This window comes from Sinocyclocheilus anshuiensis, unplaced genomic scaffold (assembly GCF_001515605.1).
Source record: "Sinocyclocheilus anshuiensis isolate Anshui unplaced genomic scaffold, SAMN03320099.WGS_v1.1 scaffold1994, whole genome shotgun sequence".
In the NCBI taxonomy this organism is placed as follows: domain Eukaryota; kingdom Metazoa; phylum Chordata; class Actinopteri; order Cypriniformes; family Cyprinidae; genus Sinocyclocheilus; species Sinocyclocheilus anshuiensis.
In genome coordinates this window covers 660,123-665,122 of record NW_015548215.1, presented here as the reverse complement: position 1 = coordinate 665,122, position 5,000 = coordinate 660,123, and the positions used below count along the sequence as shown (strand labels likewise).

Below are 5,000 nucleotides of genomic sequence, written 5' to 3'. Positions count from 1 at the left end.
ATGACTGCAGGAGAATAAATCAAAGAATTAAAAATCACAAACGTGATCACTTTAAAATCCCAAATGTTTCTCAAGACTCAAATGAAGACTCCTGCTGCTTGGATATTTTTCTAGAAGACTCCAGTAATCTCATGTGTTTGCAATCAAAAGCTTGAGATCTCGATATGACTTCATATATTTCTCATTAAAAGTGCGGTATGTAATACTGACAGCTAGTGGTTGAAATGGGTACTGCAGTTCAAACTCATTAAGACTTGATGCTCATGCGGGTTGCCAGATTGAGGACACGAGCCATACACTGTAAACTGATGAGTTCATTTATCTGCGTTTTAATATTCCTCTGCTCAGAGCTCTTTTAGATGGATGCCGAGACTTTTTAGGTCGGGTAGAATCTGCGATCTCTGACCCAGTTTGTTCGCTCGCTGCCATGGCTACTGTACACTTTGTTTTCCACCAACTGGCAACCCGGAGTGTAGAAATCCTATTGGCTGAACTGGCAGTGGGCGGAGTCACACAGACCAAAACAAAAACAAACATTATGACACATTTCAAAGCAGAATAACTGGCTGTAGTGTTGTTTTTCAGAGAAACAAGTATGTGAACTTAGCATGTTTCCAAATATCTGCAAACATTAAGGTATTTTTATGCTTTAGTATGGTCAAAAAATTATATACAACCGCTTTAAATGACCTGAACTGCTCCTCATTCATTTTTAGCTCTGGACTCTTACTGGATGAATCAGTGACTCGCGTCTCTCGTCACAACACATCTCTACAGCACGAGACGGTCATATTACAAAAGGCCAAACTCATGCTGATATCGGTTCCACATGAGCTTTCAGCCTGCATCTGAGAGCGGGAAACACTGTGAGATCAAATCTGTTACTAATGACTGAGTCACGGCCATAATTAGAGCACACAGGACGAATCGACTGAAAGGTTGCTATGACATCTACATTCTAGAGACATTTAGAGATTTAGAGAAATTCCACAATTCTCAATACCACAGCAGAATACTAGGGCAACTAATATTAGTGGGGGAAAAAAGTCAATTATTAAAAATAATTAAACAATCAGTAATAAAAACATAAATAAAAAAAGCAAAGGACAAATACTATAGAAAAAAGATGCCTATTACAGAAATGTAATAATTGAATGTAAAATAAAACAGCATAGTCTTCACTGTAAGAATTAAACTTGCTTTGTTTCTTATTAATGCTACAAAAGTCCTTCAGTCAAGAGCAGTGAGTAATTTTGTTGTTTGATTAATATTAATTAATGACACTTTATCAGAGATTCTCAAACAAAGAGCAAATATTTATTGAGATTTTAAGTTAATATTTCAAGAATTTAACAACACATTCACGTTCGCATTTTGCGGTCACATGACATGCAGCTAAACAATTAAAACATCAACATTTTTTTTGTAAGTGTTTTATTTTGATTCGTTTTTATTTTTACATTATTTATTTTAAAAATACTTAAATTTTTTAATTTTTATGATTTAATTAAACTTAAGCAAGTGTTTTATTTCGATTTTGTTCTTTTTAAATTATCTATTTTAATTTTACATTTTTATGATTTCATGATTTTTATGAAACCCTGACCTAACACAACATTACACAATGAAACCCACACAGAACTGCAATTAAAAATACAATATTTCATATTTTGTAGTTCTACCATAAAAACACACTGTAGAAAATCCTGGCACATGTTCAGTATCCTGATATATAAACATGCTAAACAAAGAGATTGTAGAACACAATTGTAGTTGTGTGAATGACTTGGTCTGAGGATCTGGTTTAGATCTGGTCTGTGAGTCCTTGAGACGGTCTGCTCTGTGTCTTTGTCTCTCTGCAGAGGACACGCAGACGGCTCTCAGCCAATCAGCTGCTCCGAAACAGCCGTGTGACATGAGCTTCCTGCACATCCGTACACAGCTGAGAGCGACGAGCAGCCGCTTACAATCACACATCAGCGTCACCTGAGCTCTCTTTCCTCTGATCTAGAACTCAACCAGCAGAACACAGGCGGAGCAATCAAACCCCCCGCTGCATTATTCATGAGCCCAGCAGCCCCGCCCACAGCTGAACAAGCATTCATGAGCTGACAGGAAAAGACTCCATTTATTACCGTGTTCTAGGGCTGGGCGGTATATCGAGTTTGTACGATATATCGATATTTTCTTTATAAGCGATTCGATATGAGGCAATACGGTTTATATGGATATACAGTAGTTTGATACGAGCGCATCTGAAAATATAGCGGAGGACACAGACTGAGCTGCTGCGGAGAAAGTGCATAATCCAGTTTGTTCTAAACATGTCACAAGCTTCATATCAAGGCCTTTAAAAACTGGTAAGACTTAGTTTTTAGTTTGGTTTGGTATATTAGTTTAAGCGGCTCTGACTGGGGATTCTCCGGGATTCTCCGCTAAACTCCACAGACTTCAGTGAACGAGCGCCAAACAGACGGATCTCAATAAAATAGGAGCGCAGCAATTCTGACTAAAATATAAATTTCGCTGAAATATTTGTAGTTGGACAATAAATGTGACATGTAGTGTTTTAACCCTACAAGTAAGTGTATTTTTATGATAGCACTGACTGTAAAGTGACTGTAATGAAGTAATCAAAATAGCCTAACACCACTTTAACTCCGCTTTAAAAGCCTTAATAAGTTTTTAGATTGCAGTGTTAGAATGAGATGTGATTTTAACCCTTTTTTGCACATAATATAAAGGCTTACATGGTTACATTCACTTTATTTGTTTTCATAGCCTTTAATATGTATTGTTTTGTTGGACAACATTGGGTGGTAAGTGAAATATTAAACACAGATTTTTTTAATCCAAACACAAAATCAAAAATACCGAGATAAATACCGTATATCGCAAATTGGCCAAAAAATATCGAGATATTAATTTTTGCCCATATTGCCCATCCCATGTTGACAAATGTGTGAATGAAGCTCAAACCTGCCTGATATAAACAGACAGAAACACACGAAACCACTGAGACACGTCACTGATGCTCATAAATAACAATTACACCACACATTCTCTACAGATCTGTGTTTAAATAAGAAAAAACATTTTTCAAGATTGTGTTCGGAGACAATCTTGTAACTCAAATCAAAACACAAGGATCTCACAAAACCAGTCAAACACAATATGAAATAAATTTAAATATTCCACCTTAATATTCAACAGAAAAATATCATTTTTTGTTTGTCTCTGTATTTTTATGGCAGTTAAGCAAAACCAATACTCATTACTGTTATGCAAATAAATATTATTTACATTATTTATAAAGTTAAATATTTATACATTATAGCAGTATTTGTTGTATGGCTTTTAATTAATGCAAATAAAAAAAAAATTGTATTACAGAAATTAGAGCATAATGTTTGGAAGCCCATTTCTGCCACGTAATAAAAAAATAAAATAAAAGGTTATTGTTACATTTTATCTCAAAATTCCGTTTTTTTCCCCTGCCATTGAATCAAAAAAGAAAAAGGTAATTGCAACTAATTTGGACTTTTCTTCTGAGAATTGCAAGTTTATCTCGCAATCCTGAGTTTGCAAGGATAAAAGTCAGAAATGTGAGATAAAAAGTAAAAATTACCTTTCTTATGTTTTATTCTGTGGTGGAAATGGGCTTCCATAATAATGTGAATGATCACTGAGAATAATGAAATAAAACGTCTAGATGCATTACAGTAACGAGAATGAGATTTTTTTCAGTCAAACTAATGTAATTGTAATGAAAATAATGCAAAGATATGAACAGGATTAAAATAGGATGAAAACAGGATTAATTTTCCTTATGAAAAATGTCATTTCTTGTTTTTATTTTGATTTTGAGGTGAAATATGTGAGGTAATTCACCATAATATACCGTATAATGGCCTTTTGCTCCCACAGACGTTTCTCAACACAGAGCCTTTAGAAAGGAACAATAACAGAGCGATCAACCAGAACAAGAATAATCACATAATCTAGGCCGAGTTTCAATCCCTGAGCGAATTACAGTCAGAAATAGACGCCGTTCTTTAGTCTGATCTCACGAGATGCTGCTAAACGAAGGCCAGACAAACATTTCCACAGTGTCACTGCAAGACTGTGCTGATGAACGGACTCGAGCACATCAGCATCAGCTTCAGAATCAGCATCAGCATCAGCATCAGCTTCAGAATCAGCATCAGCTTCAGAATCAGCTTCAGCATCAGTTTCAGATTCAGCATCAGCTTCAGCATCAGCTTCAGCATCAGCTTCAGAATCAGCTTCAGCATCAGCATCAGCTTCAGAATCAGCATCAGCTTCAGAATCAGATTCAGCATCAGAATCAGCATCAGCTTCAGCATCAGCATCAGCTTCAGAATCAGCATCAGCTTCAGCTTCAGCGTCAGCTTCAGCATCAGCTTCAGATTCAGCATCAGCTTCAGAATCAGCATCAGCTTCAGCATCAGCTTCAGAATCAGCTTCAGCATCAGCATCAGCTTCAGAATCAGCATCAGCTTCAGAATCAGATTCAGCATCAGCTTCAGAATCAGCATCAGCTTCAGCATCAGCATCAGCTTCAGCATCAGCTTCAGAATCAGCTTCAGCTTCAGCTTCAGCATCAGCTTCAGAATCAGCATCAGCTTCAGCATCAGCATCAGCTTCAGCATCAACTTTAGAATCAGCTTCAGCATCAGAATCAGCATCAGCTTCAGAATCAGCATCAGAATCCGCTTCAGAATCAGCATCAGCTTCAGCATCAGCTTCAGAATCAGCATCAGCTTCAGCATCAGCATCAGCATCAGATTCAGCATCAGCTTCAGCATCAGATTCAGCATCAGCTTCAGCATCAACTTCAGCATCAGATTGAGCATCAGCATCAGCTTCAGCATCAGATTGAGCATCAGCTTCAGCTTCAGCATCAGATTGAGCATCAGCATCAGCTTCAGCATCAGAGTCAGCATCAGCTTCAGCATCAGATTCAGCATCAGCTTCAG

At 37.0% G+C, this 5,000-nt stretch overlaps 1 protein-coding gene and 1 long non-coding RNA gene across 2 annotated transcripts in view; both read right to left on the bottom strand.

The window, feature by feature from the left end:
• Nucleotides 1-1,003, bottom strand: part of LOC107653887 (uncharacterized) — a 1,969-nt gene extending 966 nt beyond the window's left edge. The window contains exons 1-2 of the long non-coding RNA XR_001630283.1: nucleotides 925-1,003; nucleotides 886-891 (exon numbers count right to left, since the gene is read on the bottom strand). This is a non-coding gene — a long non-coding RNA (uncharacterized LOC107653887). The remainder of the gene's footprint in view (nucleotides 1-885; nucleotides 892-924) is intronic.
• Nucleotides 1-5,000, bottom strand: part of LOC107653874 (band 4.1-like protein 3) — a 53,338-nt gene that overhangs the window by 31,487 nt on the left and 16,851 nt on the right. The window lies entirely within an intron of this gene.